This window comes from Dermacentor silvarum, chromosome 7, assembly GCF_013339745.2.
Source record: "Dermacentor silvarum isolate Dsil-2018 chromosome 7, BIME_Dsil_1.4, whole genome shotgun sequence".
In the NCBI taxonomy this organism is placed as follows: domain Eukaryota; kingdom Metazoa; phylum Arthropoda; class Arachnida; order Ixodida; family Ixodidae; genus Dermacentor; species Dermacentor silvarum.
The window spans coordinates 102,746,940-102,770,733 of NC_051160.1; the positions used below are offsets into that span (position 1 = coordinate 102,746,940).

The window sequence follows — 23,794 nt, forward strand, 5'->3', positions numbered from 1 at the left end:
CGCTAGGTTACGCCGAGGATGCCGACCCTCTCCGCGGGAACGGGCCCATGAGAGCTGCACTCTAAAGCAGTTTGCCAGGGAAGTCTTCAATTTTAAGTGGGTGAGAGCTTTGGCCACTTCCTCAAAGAGATGCTTTGACCTGGACTCAGCGCTGTTCAGCTTGGCCGTGTCGTTTTTGAAAAGGTGGCGACTCGATCCCTTCATACGGCTCGAGCTTATTGGTTATTGCTCTTTTGACCAGCTTCTCCTACATCGGCTCGCTGCCGAACATGTTTGATCGCTGTAAGTCAATCTGATGTGCCTTGTTCTGCTGTAGACTGCGGGACGTGCTGCCCTCGAGCTTGTCCTGATGCACCATGTCGATCGTTGCTCACGTTCTCGTTCTCCGAGTGCGGTGTTAGGCACAGCAACCGGCTCAAAGAAGCGCTCATCTGGGTGGAATGTGTGCTTTGCCGGCGGGTTAAGCGAGGTGGTGTCCTGGCGGCATGTAGCCGGTGATGCTATGACCAAGTTGGGTTGGCACCATACTTGTAGCTGTTGCAGCAGCAGCTGCGAGGTACTCGCCGCGTTCGCCACCAGCGCAGACGTGCTTCCACGCTTTCTGCCGCCAGGTTCGGATCCTCAGCTGCCAGCATCACCTTGGACGTGATCAGTGTGATGGCGGTCATTGTGACGCTGCCCTCTGACATCGAGGCGCTCATGGCGGCTCTCGGACTTGTGCTAAGCAGCGACCTTGCAGATGGGTCCACATTGAACTGCCTTCGGCGCCGAGTACTGTATTTCTTTGAGGTTATGCGCATGGCGCGTTTTCAGCAGTCCGGTTTTCTGAACGAGCACATATCCTGGCGCGATGACAAACCGGTGGGCACAGTGACTGTCGAAGGCGACTCCTCTAGCTGTTTTTGTTTTGTTTTTGTGCACTTACGTTTTTTTTCGAAGTCTGCGCCGTGAGTACGTGTCGGAGTCGCTCAATCCAAAGAACTCAACACAATTAACGCCAATGAGTGCGGGACTGAGAGACGCAGGACGTGCCTCTCTCAGTCCCGCACTCATCGCACTTGTCTCGCATTTGTTCCGCGCTTACGACCTCCTCCTACTGCGACGCAGCTCACGGTAGCAGCGGAAGAACCCACGTCTTTTTACGAAACCCAGAAGCATTTCTTATCACTTGCCATCGTATGCCTCGAGGGCCTGTTGTAGTGCGCTCACCATGCCACCCTTGAGTCCTCCATCGGTCTGATCCCACCGCCTGTCACGAAAATGTTAAGATAATACACTATTTATGCACTGCAGCTTCATGCCTGGCTTAAGCTCATTGCTTCACTTCGGCCTTTATATCACTCGGCCGCCCACTTCGTCCTCTTGTTTATGGCCGGTAAGATTATATATACATATATGTACTCTGACAATGGACCGGCCATCGTCAGAGTACACTTACGAAGGTAAACTGGCCAAGGCTGATCCACCAGCCGCAAACGTTAAGTAAATGTCTTATTTCCAAAAAGCTCGACGTATCTTTCCTGCATCTATCTCTCTCTCTGTATATATATATATAGTCATATCATAAGACTCCAACAAAGACACGAAGGACATCACTGTCCTTGGTGACATTGTTTGTTGGCGTCTTATGATATGACTAATAAAATCGGGCCCCTCGGTTTCCTTTGTTCTCCTATATATGTATAGTGACTTAATCTAAAAAAAGTATCACGAAGTCTCACGCGTTATTTTGAGGGTATGGGTCGTTTTCTCGGAAGTTTCGCTCAAACTGAACTTCGTTGAAGCACTGTATAATGCAGGTGCAGCCGTTGCGACGTCATCTTGTAGATATTTTCGTGATACTTTTTTTAAAGGCTTTTTACAGGTTAGGTTAGCTTAGATTATAGGCGAAAAGGCCTTCTGTAATTGCGCCCGTTGCTTTGCGCAGAGTGCTTGGAGGCCAAAAAGTACCTGGACAACCTGCTGGACGACAGCAGGGACCCGTGCACCGACTTTTACGGCTACGTGTGTGGCTCGTGGCAAGGGAAAAGAGGCAGCTTCTACGACGACGCAGCGATGAGCTCACTCTTCAGGCTCAACGCGACGCTGCTCAGCAAGCGGGAGATCAAGCGCGACGACGAGATACGCCAGGGAATGCACCTCCTCAGGCCCATATACAGGCGAGCACTCTCCTCTCCCGCGTAACGATTAGGCCGCGAGCCCTCACGAAGCAGGGGGCGTATTCTGTGCAAGAGTCCGCCTAGTGGACTGTCCATTTCGGCCGCTGTTGATTGACTGGGGCTGCACGAGTGCGGAGGAGACGGGTGTGTCCCCAGCCAGCCAGTCTCCTTCTCGCTCGTGCAGCTGCAAGCCAATCAGCGACAGACGAAATGGACAGTCCACTAGGTGGACTCTTACACAGAATACGCCCCCAGTTTTTTTTCATCAAGCACAACGTTCAAACTGTACAAGACGCGTGGTTTTACCTGCACGTTATAAGAAAAAAATGTTAGCAAATACCATCAACGATTATTGTCAGTGTAAGCCTAAACCAGCGAGGACTACCAGCTCACACGTGACAATCCTCCCCGCCGCTCGCAGCAACGAGACCGAGAGAACGCGCCCTTTCCCTCGGAAATCCATGTACGACGACCTGCGTTTTTTATCTTAAAGTGTTGAAAGGCGAATATCGTTTGAAAACTCAATTCTGATTCATTTCGCGGTAAGAGGTTACCACAAAGAAATGAGTCAGATTTCTATTTTCTAAATATCCTGCGAAATTCCAACGCCGGTGCATCAGTATGACATCGTGGATTTCAAGGTACTTTTTGTATTTGAGCCGTTGCGTCTCAGTAAACAAACTTGCTAAGTTCATTATTTCGCTATTTTAGAATACAATGTAGTTCAATGACGTCAAGTCCATGACGTCACTGCGAATTGAGGCAAGAACCTAAAGTTTGCGCCGCCATCCGTCATTCATTTGGTTCCTTTCATGGCTTAGACTATTTTGCATGGATGAGTGGCTTTTTTGGTGTGGTAGAAGGGTGTTTTACTAATATAGCTCAAATTATATTTTTCTCATTGTATCCTTCAACACTTTTAAGAACGGTTTTGGACTTTACAATGCCTGAATTTTCCTCAAATCTTGATGGAATACCACATTTTGTGATCCTAATCGTTAACTATGTTACGTTACACATTGTTATTTACCACGCTTGCCAAGAAAAAAAATTCCAACTTGCGTCCGGCTGAGCTGCCCCATATAGGTAGCGTCCAGAACGTGGCCGTTATGACTTCGCAAACCGCTATCAGTATTTTCAGTAAGGTAAAACATGGCATTTGAGGTGGGCTTCCATTACCCGCCAAAAGGTGACTTCAAATGTTGTTGAAGAATCAGGACCATAAAATGTAATCCTGATGCGAAAAAATTGAGCAAAATTACAGTAGCGATCAACGCAGAATCGTTATTGTATGTCTGTCATTTTTGGGGCAAGGCGAGCGGGCTTGGCTATTGGCTTGGCGAATGGCTGTCGGCACTTGCGAGCTGGAGATAGCACGCGAGAAGCGCCTCGATTCTCAGCATTTATACATGCCGCTTCCTGCAAATAAGCATTGCAAAATGAACATGCGCCATGTGCGCTATTCGGAAGAGTTCTTTTACTGCGATATTAGTATGTTAGGATTACCACTTGCTTCTGACAGTAATCATTAGTGCGAGGCAGATTCCTAAAGTGGCTTGCTGTTCAGGCACAATTCACGACGAGTAACTCATAACGCACTATTCACAACACACACACAAGCACACGCACGCACACACAGTGTGTGCGTATTTTCCGCCAGAGCAAATGCCATCCAATTGGCGAAAAAACCGGCCAATGGGAAACAGCGCTTACGAAAAAAAAATTTGAATGCAGCCTCTGTTCTTCATTTGTATGTATTTAATGATGATGGAGATGCATTGAACGTGCTGAAACTATATTCTCAACAGACATAATTAGTTGGTGCCCTGAACGCGTTAGAGTCGAGCGAATTGGGGCCGTTTCTTGCACCCACACAGCGGCTGCTACGACTACATGTCGAAGCCGGCGGGACTGGCGGAGGCCCTGCGCGACGCTCAGACGTACCTCGACATCGGCAAGCTGATGAACGCCACGACCTTCTTCGATGTGGTGCGCTACCTCGTGCAACAATCCCTGCAGGTGCGTATTGCAGTATTTTCCGGAAGGGCCCGCTCTGCGCGTGCCCAGCCAGATGTTGGCCAAAATATATATTGACTGGGGCGCGCCTCGACTGTATACTGGGTGATCATCTTTTAAGTTTTACCAAATTTTTACCAAGTTTTACGGCGGGTTGGATTATTAAGGGAGGCGGATATTATTTACACGAGAAATTTAAACACATGTTCGACTAATTAACAAATAGTTCGCTACACGACTTCTTAATGAATTTACGGCACATGTTGAAGTTTACGAACTGTAGCCTCAGCGGTGAGTTTACGAGGCGTATCCATTTGGAATTAACTTCCAGAATGGCACCGGTTTGCAGATATGCGTCGTCAAACTCGCTGCAAAAATGCACTGTTGTTTCGCCTAGTTTTATAACGAAACAGTCTTTTATGCCCTAAAGCACGAAAGCAACTGGAACACCCATATATTTCGTCTCACACTTTGGGAAACAGTGTCTGGAAACTGGTGTCATACCGGAAATTCACTTCAAACGGATACGTCTTGTAACCGGCTACAATTCATAAATTACAATATGTGCCGTAAGCTAATTAATTAGGAAGCTCACTATTAAATTTTCGGTAATTAGTTGAACATATGTTTCGATCTCTCGTGCTAGGGATGTCCATCTCCGAATAATTCAACTCGAGTACAAGAATTATTTTATCTGCCATTGGCGATTTTAAAAAAATTCTGGAAAACAGCAAAGCTGGTCACACCGTACATCTGTATATCATTTTCCCCATTTGGCTACCGCAATAGATCTTATTTTTTAAAACGAAATTGTTTTATGCTGAGCTCTACCGAAAATTTGGCGAACGCTTCTTTCTCGTATTTGCCCGAGCCAACAAGTCGCCAAAGTAAAAATGTCGCAGTTTCACCCGAAAGGCGAAGCATCAATTGCGATAGCAACTTAGTAGAGAGCTATATGGAGTAAGGATAGTAGTTTTATCAGCCGTATAAACTTGGACAGTGAAAGCGCGAGTCCCTCGCGCCCTTTCACTCGCACATACAGCGTCGGGCGCGCGGCGACGATTTCATCGCCGTTGACGTCATACAGAACCTCACGGCGACGGCGACGGCAGAAATCCTCTTTGAGTGTCCATATAATTGCTATCGCAATAAAATCTGAGGTTGTCGGCGACGGGAGGTGATCCTTAGAGTACGTGCCACATGGGCTACATGGGCCCGCCGTGCGTCTAGCAATGAACATGAACTTCATAACCTGCAAATGGATATTTAACAGTAAAACCAATTCTCAGTAACAACGTGTCATTGTTGACTGGTCTGCGGCCACTAAATGGTTATATATATACCTTAACCAGGGCAGGGCAGGGCAGGTCAGGTCAGGCTGAGGCAGGCTGAGGCAGGCTGAGGCAGGCTGAGGCAGGCTTCAAACGGTTTGGTGACTTTGTAAACTGATTTTAAAGAAAGTACTGTTTTATGACTAATAAAATAAACATTAAGATTGTCCGAAGCCACGATTCGAATGCACGACGATTAGTACAGAAGCCCGATATTGAAACCATTACACCAATGGCGCATGCATTGACAAGGGGCACGAACCCCTTATGAATTTCTCGGGGGAAAGTGAGCGCATTGAGATGCTAGACGCCTTTCGATTTGGCCTTACCGAGGCAAAGTTAGAAAATAGGCGAGAGCTTGCGTGGAGAAGGAACGTGTGGATAATGCAATCAACCAGAGAATTACGTCTGCAACAACAGGGGAAAGTTTCTGAAGGGGACACGTTGGAAAGAAGGCGAGCGTATCGGTGGGCAAATTATGCGAAAGAGAAAGTAATACAGCAACATTTCTTTCATTTACGAAACACAGGTTTAGTGGCAAAATTGAGTTTACTGGGGAGATATTCATAGCGTGCATGATATTCTTTGGAGTTGCTTATCTCTTAAATTACGAGAGTCTTGGTTTCAAGGGTACAATTTAGGTTTCATAATTTATGACTGCAATGAATGCTACGCAGTAAATGACAATTATCCAGTGGGGAGTTTCTGCCCCAATATTTTTTCCTGTTTTGCAGTTTTCCGTTCAGTTCCGGTTCGATACCCAATCTCCATATCATTTATACGTGCATAATAGTTGTTATGAGGCACCAGTGAATTCATAAGGGGGTTAATGTCTCATATGACATGCGGGAACATACAGGTCTTTCTATGCGACCTTCATATGCCTAAAATGAATTATTGGACATGGGGCGTATGCTCATTTTTTGAAGGAGAGTTAGCTCAGCTTTCAGAATCGCCTATCGGTACTATCGTAATCGAAGTATACTTGCGGCAACCTAGTGAGGCGATGCTCTGTGATGTGCCGCTGCAGGTTGGCGTGTACACGCTTTTCCATATGCGGTTCATCTACGAGGCCGGCCGTCCCATGCTGTATATAACCGAGGGCTACACGCTGTCTGGGAAGCTCGGCCAGCCGTTCAGCAACACTCGCGAAACCTTCCATAGAATCCTCCAGGTAAGCTGCTGAGGAGCGACCACGAAGTACCTGCGTGAGCTGTGAGGCGGAGCGAATAACAACCATTGTGTCGTGCGCACACAGGCAAACATAAACACATCTCACTTGATGAGCGCGGACCTCCGCTGTCAAAATGCTGGCGTCAGGAAGAACGGCAGCACCTGCAAGCAAATTCACTTTCGTGCCGCCTCCCGCCTTGTTCCCTCGCGCGCGAGATCAAGCCACCATCCTCGGCTAAGCCTCGCACGCTTTCGCATGCTATATGGCGAACGGCTACGGTGTTATTGCACTTGGACTTTATACGGAACATCACGAAGACGTCTACAGCAGAAATGCGCCAATAGTGTCAATATAATTGGTATCGCAATAAGTAAAGAAAGAGGAAGGTTAACCATGTGAAAGTTACCGGTTTGCTACCCTGCATGGTAGACGTAGTGGTTTATTGGGGGAAATGACGCTTATTTCTACTGCCCAATAGGGAGCACGGCGCAGCGTCATGGAAAGGGGAAGTGGGAGATAAAGATGATGGGAAGGGAAGAGGTCGGCATATTAGGTCGGCATATTCATAAGTTAAACACTCCGGCCCACTCGAACTCAAACCGACCTGGGATTCTGAGTCAGTCCAATCAGTACAATTTTGGCTACTCTGAGCCCGCGTAAGACCAGCTGAGTAGACTTTTGGTCAGGTTAAGTGGGTCTATTTTTCTATATTGTACAGTTACGCATGGCTGTAATATGACCCCGGCTCCAACGATCTCTTTCATGCTATCTTTCATGATATCTTTCATGCCCATCAGTACTCGAAATATTGCTTGCTAATCTTGATCACACACCTGTTAGCGCTCTCGTTAGCTTTCAATCCCAGCGCGTCTAAACAGTGGACGTTCTCTTGGTCCGTGCTGGATGAATATCATGGCATTCATCACAATGTGCTTAATCGTTCGAGGAGTTTTGCTGCAGCAGACACATGTGTCATCCTGTTGGGAATATTTGCTTCGATATGTTTTTTTCCCTCAGGCAGCTAGCTCGGGCCTGAAATTGCAAGGCAGTGCCTTTTATTTTGTAATCGTACACGTTTTCTCACCTCACTTCTTTCTTGGCGTTTTTGTAAATTTCCGTAAAGTAAAACGTGCATGTGGGTTAAATGTGGGAAGCCGGTCACGTGGTACAGGCAGACAGCGGATGAGAACACTAGAAGAGCTTGTATATGTGTATGTTACACGGTATCCCAGCTATCACGCATCGCGTTTTACAACGAAGCTGTATATGACTACGATTCCGGGATTTGTTCGTCTCCGTCGACAGACAATTAAACCATTCACAACGCAAGGCACGCGCCGCGGGGTTCCTTGCAGCACCACCAGACGGCGCTCGCCTCTGCGCATCCACGGCGCCGGCTGTGCGGGGAAGCGAAAAAAATATCTATAAAGCTCGCCTTCGCTGCGAAAAAATATCTATAAAGCTCGCCTTCGCACATAGCGTTCGCCGCAAGCGTTTCCCGGTAAAGATTACGTTTGCATAAGCTGCAGTTGCCGGGAAGCGGCAACTGTAGCATACGAAGCAGGGATTCATTTCACCAGGATTCATGATTCATGTAAAAGAAGAACCCGGCTAGCAACTGCGTTCATTTGTGTTGTGATAGTGCTATGGAAAGCCCACGCATAGTTGGGACTTCGGAAGAGCAGCGTGAACACGATGTGTGGCAACGGGAACACCAACGTCGATATGCACAACGGCGTCTTGCTCAGGTTCGGCAGGACCCAGTTTAAGGCTACGTCACATTGGTCTATCGGATCAGGTGGTACCACAGCTTCGCTGGCCAGTCACCTTCGCAGCGTGGATTGAAGCTGATTTTTTAACGCGACAGCGTTAAGGGCCCCGTGTCGCAGAAAATCATGTGGCGGCGTTGTCACTGAGCGAAAATTTCCTTATATATCTAGGTATTTAGGTCAAGCCTTTCTATTTGACAGGCCGTATATGCGGGTTATATTGGCACACCATCCTGTCACTAAAGTTGCTCATACCTTGTCTAACATTCTTGACAAGGTTATTCCGTGAAACTTTGAGAATGACAGCCCACGAACAAATGTCATGAAAGAAAACACCGACAGCGCACGCCTTTTACGTTAAATCTTCTCATACTTAAGCATTAAAAGTGCGAAACAGTAGCAGAAACCTAAAAATTAGGCATTTTTTTTGGCGCGACTGTGCGCAAACTCTGGGATCAGCGCACTGCAAGAGGCGGCGTTTCTACCAATCACAAAGCGGTGCGCACCGCTCGGTTCCTTGCAACACCATCCAGATGGCGCTTGCCTCCGCGCATCCGTAAGCCCCCTTGAATAAAAAAAAAAGTAAAGGTAGCGACATTCCTCCTTGCCCGGCCTCTCCTGTTCTCTTCGTCGCTCACCATCGCAGTTTGGTCGATCGCTCCGTGGCGCGCCGGCTTCGCCCAGAGTTACGCGAGGTGAGACATTAAAAATTTGTATCGGGCGCGTGGATGTTAACCGTATTTAAGACTTGTTAATTGTGTGCTGTGCTAGGAGCAATGATGGAACGCTATGAAACTGGCAGAAGCAGATGGTTCTTGTGCTTTTTCGGCAGAGTAACTGCGCACTTGTTTTGCCGGTTTGGGTTGGCTGCCTGCTTCCACTTAGAAGCTCTTTGAGGCTAGTTTCGTGGACAAATTCATTTTAGTGTCGACTTCTAGTACAAAAATCAGAGCTCTTTGTCTCGCCAATAATCTGTACGTGATGTACACGATGCTCATGTACCTGCCAGAGCTTTATTTGAGCGGTATGTCGTCCACGACCAGTGTACCTGCAGGCAAGAACGCTGTCACGCCTTGCACAGATCAAGGCGCTTCGCGAGCTATTTCTATTGCATTGATCAGATTCTTTATTTGGCTTTCTAAAGACAAGGGCTGTGATTGGTCGACTTCTTGGAACCTGCGAAAAAAAAAAGAAATGGGGACGCTATTACAAACACAAGCACAGACAATCAACAGGTATTTATTTGGAGGACACTTGAATAGTATCTACAAACACAGGGTGCGCGAACGCGAAAGCTTGACTTCTCGTGGCAAAAATAAACAGCTGTTACAAAGCTGACACGTGCGGCACACGTTCTATTGATGGCTTTTTCATTTATCAGAACGTCCGCAATGCAAAAGAGTCACGTCCTGAATCAGCGAAAACGTAAATGCAATCTGAACATAATAAGCGCACGGCGAACTACACAGCCTCTCGTACAAGTGCGGTTTTGAAATGTGAAATGCCATACATAGAAGATACCATTTGTTTAGGGTTTTCGGCACTTTAGCCGCCCACCCAAATGTGGCGTCACGCACACTGCCTTCCGTTCACGGGGGCAATAGCGAGGTTGAAAAGGACTGTCGTGGCTAGGACTGTCCCTGACTAATCTTGGAGACTATTGATAATGTTTTATGTGATGACAACGTTGCGTTAAAGTCTTGTGCTGCCTGCACAAGACCAGAACGTCTTTAATTTTCGCTTAGTAATCTCCCGGCTGACCTAAGGCTTATGACGATGTCTTTTTCTGTTCTTGTTGGGACAAAGTGCTCAGCACAGTAGTCCATAACTTCGTTAAGCCTTTTCCTTATAGAGTGAACGTCATCGCTACCCTGATGAACCAATTCTCTGTCCAAATATTTAATAGTACTTTCATGAATATCGCGATAATTATCACGTGTATTTGTTGACTATTTAAACAGTTCTAGCACTGGAAACGTGGAGCAGCCCCCCAACATCACAGCAATGATTTATACAGTTTTAGCATTGGAAACGTAGAGCATCCCCCCAAACTAACAGCAATTATTTAAACAGTTTTAGCACTGGAAACATGGAGCAGCTCCCCCAAATAACAGCAATTATTTAAAAAATTGAGCACTGTAAACATGGAACAGTCCCTCAAAGTAACAACAATGATTTAATCAGTTTTAGCACTGGAAACGTGGACCAGCCCTCCAACATAACAGCAATTATTTAAAAAGTTTTAGCCCTGGAAACGGGGAGCAGCCCCGCAAAATAACATCAATTATTTAAGCAGTTTTTCAGCACTAAAAATGTGGAGCAGCCCTTCAAAATAACAGCAATTATTTCCACAGGTTTAGCATTGGAAACGTGGAGCAGCCCCCCCCCCCCCTCCCCCATAACATCACAGCGGTGATTTATTCAGTTTTAGCATTGTAAACGTATATAGAGCATCCCCCCAAAATAACAGCAATTATTTGAACAGTTTTAGCCCTGGAAACGTGGTGCAACGCCCCCCCCCCCCACCTAAAAAAATTAACAGGGATGATTTAAGCAGGTTCAGCACTAGAAACGTGGAACAGACCCCCCCCCCCCCCCCCCCCCCCAAACAACAGCAATTATTTAAACAGTTTTAGCACTGGAAACATGGAGCAGCTCCCCAAAATAACAGCAATTATTTAAAAAGTTTCAGCACTGGTAACGTTGAGCAGCCCCACAATATAACAGCAATTATTTAAAGAGTTGAGCACTGTAAACATGGAGCAGTCCCTCAAAGTAACAACAATGATTTAATCACTTTTAGCACTGGAAACGTGGAGCAGCCTACCAAATTAATAGCAGGTATTTAAACAGATTTAGCACTGGAAACGTGCAGTAGCCTCCCGAAATAACAGCAAGATGTAGTCAGAAATACTAGATTCGATAGCGATATCCTGCCTTGAAAACACTTTGCGGGAGAAAATTACGTCCGGAACGGCAGTTTTACGAATTGGCTCGTGCACAATTTGCTCAAGATTCATCGATTCATCGCATCAAACACAACATCACGAGAGTCTCAATTTACAGAGTACAACGCTTCAGCAATCCGTGCTATAGGATAATAACATTGTGGTCTCGATGTAGCAGCATGTAATCGGACATCTAGTCAAGAAACGTGTCACGAGGGTCGGGCACCCGATATAATGCGCCAAGCAGAAACGTGAAGCCCCACGGGCCCCACGTTATTACGTTTAAAAATAGGCTCTCATGGTTTCGAATGTGGTCTAGGGAACTAACGGTTATATAAGCTATGTTGTATTTCGCTACAACCGCGCCACCGCCCCTCGTGACCTTCTGGTGTTCCTATAAAATTTTAAACCTTGTGGCACGATGTCATCGCTGCGTATTTTGTCTGAAAGCCTTGTTTCAGAGATTTCAACTAACAGTGCGACGTAACTCGATAGCCATTATTTCAGTTTTTTTAGTTTTACTGACAATGCTTCGTGCATTCAAGCAGACGTAGTTGCTGAGGCGGTTGGTGTAGCTATATGTGTCATCGCGAGCGCCATCTGCGCCATTTATGAAAACGCGCTCATTTGAGGCATCGTCGCCAGACATAAATCTCATTATCAATACGAAGCTTGTCATTCACCAGCAAAACCCTCTTTCCCCTCCATCGGTTTTAGCGCTTCGCAATGGGTTCTTCTTTCGTTTGCTTAGCGTTTGGGGAGAAAAAAATGTTTTTAAGTAATTTACGTGTACCTCTGCTTTTCTGATCTACGTAATACCTTTTGTTTTTCCACATAGTTTTGGAAGTACAATATTACTGGTCTCTTTGAAGGTGCGTTCCGAACGATGAATTTGGGCTATAGACGAATAACAAAAAGGCGAAGCATCAATTGCGATAGCAACTTAGTAGAGAGCTATACGGAGTAAGGATAGTAGTTTTATCCGCTGTACAAACTTGGACATGCAGCAGCACCGGCAACACACAGCACTGTTGTCGACGCCGTCGGCGTTTTGCCCGCGTTCGCACAAAATGCGTGCGGCGTTGGTGACTGTTGCCGGAGCCTCTGATATAAATAGGCACTTGGTGCCGCAGCTAAACGTCGCCTCCCTTCCCTGCCCCCCCCCCCCCCCCCCCCCCCCCCCACGGCCTTTCGTGCGTCAGAAGAAGGCGCGTTTGCTCTACATATATGGTGATTGTAAAGGAGGAAAGAGACGCCTACTTCTGCAGCCCTTAAGGGAGCACGGCACAGAACGCGCGTTTGTTCTCCGCCGTGCGTTCACTCCCCGTGAAAGCACGCGTCCCTCGCGCCCTTTCACTCGCACATACAGCGTTCGGCGGCGCGCGGCGACGATTTCATCTCCATTGACGTCATACGGAACCTCACGGCGACGGCGACACCGACGGCAGAAATCTGCTTTGGAGTGTCCATATAATTGCTATCGCAATAAAAACCAGCCCTCTCTTTCAATACTTCTAAACAACTTTCAGCAGGAGCACCTCATTTGTTTACGTCCTTGTTCAACTAATTCTAAACAAAAGATTAGATCTACTCCGGTGTTCTTGCTCCACTAACTTTCTATGGTGCACCCTTAATATTAAAAAAAACTACGTTGTCATTCAAGCTGTTCATGGTCTGTCTTCTCCCTCCTATTCTCCATTTAGCCATGCCTCTTTCTCAGGAGGTAGGAGAGGGTATCCTTTGGTAAAATTTAAGGGGGTGTCAAGCTCCTCCTGTGGAGGGGGGAGTGGAGGGGGTGTCTGTATAAACTACTGCACCAAGGTGCCGTATGTTTCATTATAGTTGCATTGCGCGTCCCCTTCATCCTCAGCTTTTCTATGTTGATCGTTGAGTGGGGTCTTTCCTTCGTTTATGCAACGGAGTATCTTATATTACTGGACTCTGGGTATGGACTTGCTGTCAAATTGACATCACGTGAGTAGTCGTGCGTTCAATATAAGGTCATAATTCACAATTTCCCTGCGTGGGACGTGCAGAAAAGATGGCTGCTCGAAATGCTGGCATACACCAGAAGCTTGAGGTAAATTTTATGAACGCGTTAGTGTCATTACAGCAGTATTGCGTCAATGCGAATGGTTCTTGCACGTTTCTGTATATTGGTCTAAGTGGGAAACAAATGGCGTTCCATCTGTGCTATCTGTCGCACAGCACCGCGAAAGGATGGCTGCTCAGTCTGTTTGAATGTTACAAATGCATCGCATCTTGCATGCAATTGTTCGTAAACGACTAATCGAACGTCGAAGGAGGCGTTTTAACGCGATAGCTATAAGGGTCCCGTGTCGCAGAAAATCCTGTGTCGGCGTCGGCGCCGGCGGAGCTGTCCGTGAGCGAACATTACCGTATATATTTAGGTATATGTATATGCCACGCCTTGTTGCATGAAATGCGGTAGATGCGGGTTATATTGCCACACAATTCTATGACTAAAGTTGCTCATAGCTTTTCTTAGATTCTTGTAAAGTTATTCCTGGGAATTTTGAGAATGACAGCCCACAAACAAATGTCATGAAACAATACACCGACAGCGCATGCCTTTTACGTGAAATCTTCTCAGACTGAAATATTAAAAGAGCGAAACAATAACAGAAACCTGAAAATTGCGTGATCTTTTGGCGCGGCTGTGCACTACGTTAGGGGTCGGCCCACGCAAGAGGCGGCATTTCTGCCTGAAAGTTCACCTTCGTGCATAGCGTTTGCCGCCAGCGTTTCGCGGCAAGCGTTGCGGTTGCATAAGCTGCAGTTGCCCGGAAGCGTGAGAAGCAGTCAGGGATCTTTGCATGCTCTCGCGTTCCACTCTTAAAGGCGAAGCTTAAGCGTCCTCCAAATTTTCTTACGCACATGTTTGGCGCTCCATTGCCGAAGCTGATCTGGACGGGAACGCATAATCTTCTTGCGTCTTGCTTTCCACCAGGTTTGGCTCAACCGCACCGACGTGGATGACCACTTGAGGCTCCTCACGGAAATGGACGCCAAAGTTGAGAAAATCTTCTACACAGCCGAGAGGAATGAGAAGCAGTTGTCGCTGCGCGACGCGCTCACTGGCATGGTCACCGGAGTCTCGGCCGAAGATTGGGTGGCCGCTGTGCGCGCCGCGCACCGCGAGGAAATTGTGCTCGTGCCCACGGACGACATAATAACCAACAACTCCGAGCTTTACAAGCCCGCTATGCAGGTGACCGGAACGCTGACGTCGTAATCAGTACACAATCATGTTGACTACTGAACCGTACGAATGCCACAGACGATGAAGTCGAGTAAAGCCACAGGCATACACTATTTTATTTTGTGGAATTAAAAAAAATAATTAGTGATGGAGGTGAAGCTGAACCCACAAGCTCTGTTGTGGGTTCCAATGGACCGGTGGTTCTGCTTTTCAAGCCTCCTAAATTTGGTGCTGCATCTCGCACGGTGCACCGCAACACCTTTCTCATGCATTAAGGAAGCCATAGGTGCGCCGTTGAGTCCGAGTTAGAATTCTGCCTGAAAAAAATAACCTGTAAGCAAGTGTCATTTCAGTCCATAGGATTGGCGCGTATCTAGCTGCCCAAACGCTTCTTTCCACGGATAAGGAGAACTTCTCCGGTAAATATTTACGGCGACATCAATTTGAAAGTTATCGACATAATCTCCAGCATCCGTTGAAGTGTATCGCTGCACTGTCAAACGCTAGCGCTTATCAGCTGCTGAGTTACGTGGGAGAGAGAGAGAGAGAAAGATAATAAACTTTATTCAAGAACCCCGGTCCGGGTTCGCCCGAAAACGTCGGCGTCTTGACACATAGACGGAAGGGATTGTTGAACGCAGGTGCTGCTCACTTTGTCACTGGTAGAGCTGCCTCAAAACAGCCCGTAAAACATGTAATTGAAGACACAGCCAAGTGCTATTGTTTGTTAACAACGCAGTGTTCACACCGTCAGACAATAACTTTCGTCGCGCAAGCTAATAATTTTATTTCTGGTGCAGTGGCATAACGAGAAACTCGATTACTGCTTTTTTCTATTAATTTTTGTGCACTGGCTCTCGAGGCATTTTAAGAAGACCTTGTAAATAGAAGTTATTGCCAGGGCTATTGCACTTTCCATTCCAGATGATTTCGACAATGCATTGGCGGAAACGGAGTTGCAAAGACCCTCTTAAGCAGACCCATTATATCCGAAGGCGTTAATCTGTGTTTTCAATTATAGTCGTTGGCTTCCATTTTCTGCATTGCCCTGCAGGTCAGCGTACCACTTTCTATGGGTTGTTTTCAATGTAAGCGACACAAGTTCTGGTGAAAAGGTCGCTTGCGTGCACGATGTTTGGAGGCCATATACTTTACCGAGTTAACTATTCGGATGGTACTTAGAAGGCACGGGTTCTCTTGAGAGTTGCAAGCTTATAACTTGGTACAGTGGCTTACTAGGCTAGTTGTTTTACTAAACGTGAAGCTTCTAGCGTTCGCTTATGGACGGATCAATTAGGAACAACCTGAAAAATTATTCCTTAATACACTTCAAATCAGGTTAGCCAATATGTTGTTTTCGATGACGCATGCAACACTGTTGCAATTAGTGGATATTACGCAAGGTTCAGTCCTGCCTAACAGAAAAGCTGTTGCCAAAACACGCCTGACACCTCGTCGCTCATTGCTTCCGGTACTAGCTATCTTGTATCAGCGCTCAAGTAAAAGCTGGCACCAACGGGAAACTGGCGAGTTGGTTTTTTGTCTATCCACGTTTTGCGGCTCACAATTTATTAACACGATAGCGCTGAGGGCCCCGTGTCGCAAGAAATCTGGTGTCGGCGCCGACCATTCTTCCGCGAAAAATCATTCTAAATAAACAACCACGGAGGCCCTTCGTGTAGCGTAGAGGGGCTATTGAACTAATCAAATTGCTGAAATTGAAATGCGTCAGAAAATCTGTAAAGCACGACCTAAAACAATCTACAGACATCACAACGTCGGATTGTAATTTCAATTTACGAGAAAACCTAATTCCGTTAAGTGGAAACTCAAGCACAAACTCCTTTTGCAGCGTTTCTACCATTCGTAGAGCGGCGGGGCCCGCTCCGTTCCTTGCAGTAACACCATCCAGATGGCGCTCGCCTCCGACCACCCGCGGCGCGCGGAGGTGGTGGTGAAAAACTTTTATTTCTCTAATAGAGAGAGTTTGGGGGCCACAGAGTGCCCCGCTACATGGTCGGCGTCCCTAGTCCGGGACACCGCATGACGAGGCCCCGTCTTGCGCCCGTTTCGCCAGAGCTCGTTGGGACTCCAGCGAGGAGCAGTTGAGGAGGGCAGTCTCCCATGCCTCTCGGGAAGGGGTAGGGGAAGGGGGGAGGTGGGGATTTTTAGTACATGCCCACACCATGTGGAAGATATCACAGGTCTCCCCACAGTTCGGGCATCGCCCATCCGTGTTGGGATCGAAATGTTTGATGATTGCAGGACAGAGTACCTGTCTGCAGGCGCCTTAAAGTTTGCTCCTCCGCCTTACTCAGCCCCTTTGCAAGAGTCGGGAAAAGGCGGTGGTTATCGCTATAATGTCTTATAATTTCCCTGAACCGCAGCAGCGGTAGGTTTGCCTCCGAGATAGAAGAGCTAGGGTGAGGAGCCTGGTGGGTAAGCGCTCGGGCAGCCGCGTCAGCGGCCTCATTACCTCTTAAGCCCTGGTGGCCAGGAGCCCAAATAATACGTTTCGGTGTTGGGTCAATGGCAGCTCGTCTTAGAATTTGACTGGCTAGAGGGGAGATCTCCCCTGTCAAGTAATGATCACATGCTTTACGGGAGTCCGTGATGATGATTCTCGAATTGGGGTCCGCGGCAGCAAGTGCTATCGCTACTTCCTCAGCTCGCGCTGAATTTTGGGCTCGAACCCATCAACGTGCTTTCCCGGTGAACGACGGCGGCCGTGTAAAATCCCGCGGGCGACGGCCCTGCTACGTCTACATAGTATACACCAGGTAGGGAACCGTGTTGTCTCTCAAGCGCCCGAGCCCGCGCTTGTCGTCTGCTTTCGTGCGTGTCGGTGTCCATGGTACGAGGGAGCAGAGAGACCCAGAGCATATGGCGCCACAGTTCTGGAATACGCTCCGCCTTCTTTGGAGTGCAAGCGTGTTGGATGTGTAAGCGGTTGAGCAGGGGGCGCCCGGGGGCTGTCTGCATGAGCCGCGTGTATTGGTTCACGAGGTGGGCCTCCCGCAACTCCTGGTAGGAGTTGAGGACCCCCAGTGCCTTGAGTTTTGCGTTAGAGGTAGTCACCGGGAGATCCAGGGCTCGCTTAGTTGCTTTGCGGATGATGGCGTCTATTCGCTCGTCTTCTTGCTTAGTAGTGCGAAGGTATGGCACGGCGTAGAGGATCCGGCTAGTCACGAAGGCATGGGCTAGCCGAAGCGCGTCCCTGCCTCGCAGACCGCCCCGCTTGTTGGAAACACGGTGGATCATGCGCCCTACCTGTTCGCCTACTCTCTTGAGTTTCGCAATAGTGGAGTCCGGTCGGAGTCTGTGGTGAATGAACAGGCCTAGAATCCGGAGCTCATTCACCTCTCTGATAGGACCTCCCGACAGAGCGATGTGTATTGCTGACTTATCCTTTGGGTTCGCTCTGACATGCAGAAGCTCTGATTTGGCTGGAGCACATTGGAGCCCACAGTCGATGGCATACGCCTCGGCTGTGGAAGCTGCCCGCTGAAGGCGGTCCTCTATTTCCCCAAGGCTCCCCTCGGTGGTCCAGATTGTAATATCATCTGCATATACCGCGTGTTGAATGCTTTCCACCCGGGCCAATTGGCTTGGGAGGCGCATCATAGCTATGTTGAACAGGAGCAGTGATAACACCGCTCCCTGAGGGGTACCCCGTGTTCCCATCGTGTAAGGGCCATATTCCTCGTCCTCGATCCGAAGAAGGGCCTGGCGCTTAGAGAGGAAATCTCTTACATATGCGTAAAGCTTAGCGCCGCACTCGGTGGAATTCAAGTTGGCCAGGATGCTACCGTGTTTAACATTGTCGAAAGCCCCTTTCAGATCAAGGGCGAGGATGGCTTTGTCGTTGTGTTGCATAGTTGTGGGTCGTATTATGTCCCTGTGCAGCTGGAGGAGGACGTCCTGTGCAGACATGTGCGGGCGAAACCCGAACATGGTGACTGCAAAGAAGCCCCTGCCCTCCAGGTATGGAGAGAGGCCATCCCGTACCATTGTCTCCATAAGCTTCCCCACACACGAAGTCAGTGATATGGGCCTCAGGTTGTCCGTATTCAAGGCCTTACCTTCTTTGGGGATGAACGTTACAAGTGACGTTTTTCATTCGGGAGGGAGTGGACGCCCGTCCCATATTTGGTTCATGTATTCTAACAAATGGAGGTAGGTTGAGTCCGGGAGGTTCGCCAACAGTTTCACTGTTATGCGGTCCCGTCATTTTAGCCAAGGCCGCCTTAAGGTCATGCAACTCAAAAGGGGCATCGAGTTGCTGATTAAGCTTGCCAGAGTACGTGCACTCGGGCCCACTCGGGTCCTCCGTACGACAGAGATATCTATCGCACAGGGTGTCCGCAAGCTGCGCCGTTGTACCTTGGTACCCCTGCAGAGCCCGCCGGAGCTGCTTTTGCGTCTCCCCTCTCGTTTGAGAGGGGTCGATGAGACTGCGAAAAAAACGCCATGTGCCCCTGGAGATGATGAGCTGCGGCGTCACAGCGTGCTATCCAATTTGAATCTGAGAGCTGGGCAGCATACGCTGCAGCCTGCTCTGTGAGTTGGGCTATGCGGGCGCGTAATTTGCGATTGGTTTTCTGCTTTTTCCACCGTTTAGTTAAGCTTCGGCGCGCCTCCCACAAGTGCAGGAGGTGAGTGTCCACTGCGGGATCTCTTCGGTGGTTTGTAGTGTAGTGACGTGTTGTTTCTGAATGTTGTCTATGTTTTTAGCCCATCCCGCGTAGCCGCCAGAAAAGAGTACGGGAGGGATAGTCTGATTTCGGAATTTGTGCCAATCGGTCAGCTTAGCCTGACCACATTTTTTACGCGCTTCTTTTGCGAGGAGTGTAACCCTCAGAAGGCAGTGATCGCTGCCTAGAGAATCGCCCAAGTTCTCCCAGGCGGCGTCCCCAGCATTTTTTACGAGAGAAAGGTCCGGACACGTGTCACGGGTTACCGAGTTCCCCACTCGGGTGGGGCACGCCGGGTCCGTGAGCAACGTGAGGCGAAGGGTGGAGATGAGCTCCGCCAGCTTACGCCCTCTGGCCTTCTCGAAGTAATAGCCCCAGTGAAGGCTGGGGGCATTGAAGTCTCCAACGATCACTAGAGGCTCTTTGCTTGCCAATTTGATCGCGCGAAGGAAGATTTCACTAAACGTTACGCGCGGTTTATGCGGGGGGGGGGGGGGCAGTATATGTTGAGGATATGTATTGACGGGTCACGGCGTCTGAGAGGCAGTACCCGGATCATTGTGTATTCTTGCTCGATACTCAAGTCTAAGTCGACCTGAACCGCAGTGTAAGCCTTATTCACCAGGATGCACGTCGAGGGGCCCCCCTGGAAGGTGCTGTAGCCTGAGAATTTAGCGCCATGCCAGGCTCCTGCAGGGAAAGGAGCGCCGGCATGTCACCGAGGGACTGCAGGTAGAGCTGGAGGTGCGACCGCTTTTTCCAAGCTCTAAAACCCCTGCAGTTCCATTGGATGATCTCGAATTTTTGTAGATTCTTAGCGTTCCTGTTCAGTCGGCTAGACATCTTGTATTTATTTTACGTGGTGGAGGACCGGCTCGGGCCAGGAGCAGGCGCAGTCCCAATCAGGGGCTGCACCGGCCCACCGAGAGCCGGCCCTGAACTGGTTTCCTCTGCTGCCTGGCGGGAGGCTGTCTTGCGTTTGAGCAGCGGGGTGTCGCAACGAGTGGCATTTTTAATTTGGGAGCTGACCCAGGGCTGCGTGGCATTAAGAGCCGAGTCAGAGAACTGAGCCACAATTTCGGGAAGGGTTTGCGTTAATTCCGCCGTGAACATGTCCAGGAAGGATTCACGCACTGCCGACATGATTTGATTCGGGAGGGCTGCGACTCGCTCCTCCAGTTGCTCGGTTGTGCGCTCCAAGGCCTCGAGGCGGCCGATGTGACCGGCAGTGGAAACTGATCCAACTACCGTGTCCGCGGTCTGCCGCGAGACGCTAGTGAGGCAGGATTTTACGGATGACCCGTCATCCCCGTCGTCTAGCTCGGCTTCTTGTGTTGTCTCGGATGGCCCGGTTTGCTTGGCCTCTAATTCGTGGATTTTGCGCGCTATAATTTGGTTTTGGCGCCTGAGCTCCTCTACCTGCTGCTGTAGGGTGGTTTCGGTAGGGGAGGGCCTGGAGACTGCCCCCCTCCAACTGCTCACCTGTGGTTCGACGGGTGCCAAAGGCGGGAAGTCCTTGGCCTTGAGGACCGGGGGCCTCGCCTGGGTCCCGGACTTCACATTTGTAGGTGACCCAGTTTGGGCGTTCTTGGGTTCTGGTTGGGCGGCTGGCGCTTTCTTGGGGCCGCCCTTGGGCGTAGGAACCTGTTTATGCCCTGTCTTTGGCTTGGATCCGGGTGGAGAGCCCGGCTTTATGGGTTTCCGGAACCGCCCGGCACAGCCGGGAGCTCCGGTTGGGTGGCGGCCTCCGCAGAGGAGACAGCTCGGAGCACACTGGTGTTCTGCGGGACCGTCAGAAGTGGCATCAGGGACCTGGACCCCGCAGCTTCCGCAGCGCCCGACCTGCGGTCGCGGGCAGGCATCGGCCCGATGACCCACTGTGCCACAGAGGGGGCATGCAGGCACTGTCTTTTTATACAGGCGGACAGGGAGCCGCTCGTAGCTGTACAACACCGTCCATGGCACCTTGATCCCTACGAAAGTGAGCACCACAACAGGGGTTCCCCCCAGCTTCCGCACAGACACTATATTTGGTTCCGCACTGAGTTTGCGTTTCACGCTTTCGGACGTTTCGTCCTGAGAGACGGTCACGACGCCCCGACAGAACTCACCGGAGAGTTTGGGGTGTCCCCGGAATTGCAGCTGGCGGCCCCCAACCGGCAGCATAATATCCCGGAGTAGCTTCTCTGCGGCGTCCACTGATTTCAGCGCGCACACTAGCACGTTTTGGTCCCAGACGGGCCATACCACAAGTCCTACACTTGCGTCGTCCCCGATGATGCTGCGGATTGCAGCGCCGGCTTGTCCAGGACCAGAAGTTGCCTTGAGGTCGATGGTCTCTCGTGGTTTCAGCACTCCGATGATGTCGTCTTTTTCGATGCGCGGCGTGTTCTGCGGCCGCCACTGGAGTTGCTTGGCGCGCTTCGAGGACGCGCACGGCGCGCACCCGCCGTGCGCATGCTCAGAGCGAGCCGCCGTCTGTTGCTGGGCGGCACTCGCGCAGGCATCCCTCGAGGCCGCTCCCCTGTTTTTCCTTCCGCGCCAGACGCGGATCATATCCTGGAGGTATTCTTCCTCGGTTGGTAGAGGTATCTCGGTTTGAGCCGTATCCATGCTTACGACCCGTAGGGACTCCGGGTCGTGTCCGGTGACTTGATTTGCAGCCGCCATCGCCGGAGGATCCCCGAGCGGGGCCAGCGCGGGCCTTGCCGCCGTTAGGCTCAGCTCCGCGCCGGTGTGGCGAAAGCTTCAAATGGCCGAAAAAAAAAGAAAAAAAACGGCCGAGAAATGGCCAGAAGTTGGTCCACTCTCACAAACGTGGTGTCTACGGGTGCCGCAGAGGTTCCTGGAGACGATGGTAAAAGGCTTGCAGGGGCAAGAGTTAACTTACCGCAAATAATTGCGATTTTTCACGGTGCCGACGTGGTTTGCGACCGCTCCCGTCGCTCCCCGCCGGCTACACCGCGCGGAGGCGAAGGTGGAGGAAAAAAAAAAAAACTGCGGTTGCCGGGAAGCGTGACAAGCAGTCAGGGATCTCTTTGAATGCTATCGCGTTCCACTCTTAAAGGCGAAGAAGCTTAAGCATCCTCCAAAGTTTTCCAACGCGCTGTATGCCACAATTTCAGCTGGTGTGCGATGCGTTCCTCTTGAGTGAGGACATGCGGTGATATTGCAATGCGCAAAAAGCATCACCTTGGTGTCGATGGCTCAATGCGCTGTTGTGGCAGCGAAATGGCCTAAGCCTCGAGGTCATCGAAACGTTATGCGCACTCCGAACTTTGTCGCAGTGTTAGAAGCTTGGACAGCATCATTTAATAAAAAAAATCACATCATCTCCCCCTACGGGCAACCATGGTGGGATGCGAAAGCATCGCAGGGGGTGCGCATCGAGTTTCCGTTTCGTTTCACTTGGCAACACAACCCAACGAAAGTTAGAGTGAGAGAATGTATTGAGGAGAGAGGAGACGTTCGTACGGGGTTGTTGCGTCTTTAATGAGAGATCGTACGTGATTCTTAGCGCCGGTGCGCGCGGTACCTTGAAGACGATCCCGAAGTTCGGGATCCGCTTGCCGACGCTGACGTTTACGTTCGGCTTCTCGAGCTTTCCTCTACTCCGCGGCGGTGGCGCTGCCGCTGCAACTAGCGCCGACGTTGACGTTGTTCATGACATTTCGCACATCGTTGCACAGAGAGAGAATGACGGAAGCACAGCGAACGGGGGCTTTATACTGCGCCGCGACACTTGCGCCGCCCACCGGCGTACCCTTAGAGAAAGAGGGAGAGAGTGAGAGATAGTAATATGGAAGGATTTGCTGCGCCGCACCTGTGGCGGAGAGGGGGAGAGGGGAGGAGGAGAGCGCTCACCTGCGTAGGAGAGGAGAATGAGGGAGAGTTGCGCATGCGCAGTATGGGTGCGGATGCCGCAGAACGGACGCTGCCCCGAGCATAAGATGCTCTCGCATCTAAAAAATATAGTGCTCGTATATCCCTTCACGTCTTGTTTCACTGCCGTGAGGGAGCACCATAAGTCCAATGCAAAGCCCTCACTGCATTTATTTTTTTTTCTTGATTTGATGCTAAGTCCCATTGGATTTCATTGCTCCGAGGGGTGCGAGGTCCACCTCATTGTTGACAAAGACGATGTGCGCTCTTTACACTGCTTATGACTTCGATTTGCATATATTTGAAGCGACCTTCAAGCACCTCATAACTTTACACGTTCAGTGTCTTCCGCGAAGTTTAGTTTGCTGGTTTCCAGAACTAAGATTGTTGGACGGATAAGTGACGACACTTATCTGCGATAAGTGACGACGACTAAGCAGACCGTTCGCGGTGTAACACGACTGATTTAAGTTGTACAAGTCCCTTAAGCACCGCGTCTAATATAGCTGCTATAGCTTTTGGTCTAACTGAGGTATCAGTGCTTGCATGGACCTTTGTGCGCTGTGCAAAATATTACGCGGAGCGGTCGCATCGTGTG

At 49.6% G+C, this 23,794-nt stretch overlaps 1 pseudogene; it reads right to left on the reverse strand.

The window, feature by feature from the left end:
- Window positions 1-16,624: 16,624 nt before the first annotated feature.
- On the reverse strand, window positions 16,625-18,340 carry LOC119459044 (uncharacterized; annotated as a pseudogene).
- Between the last annotated feature and the right edge of the window lie 5,454 nt (window positions 18,341-23,794).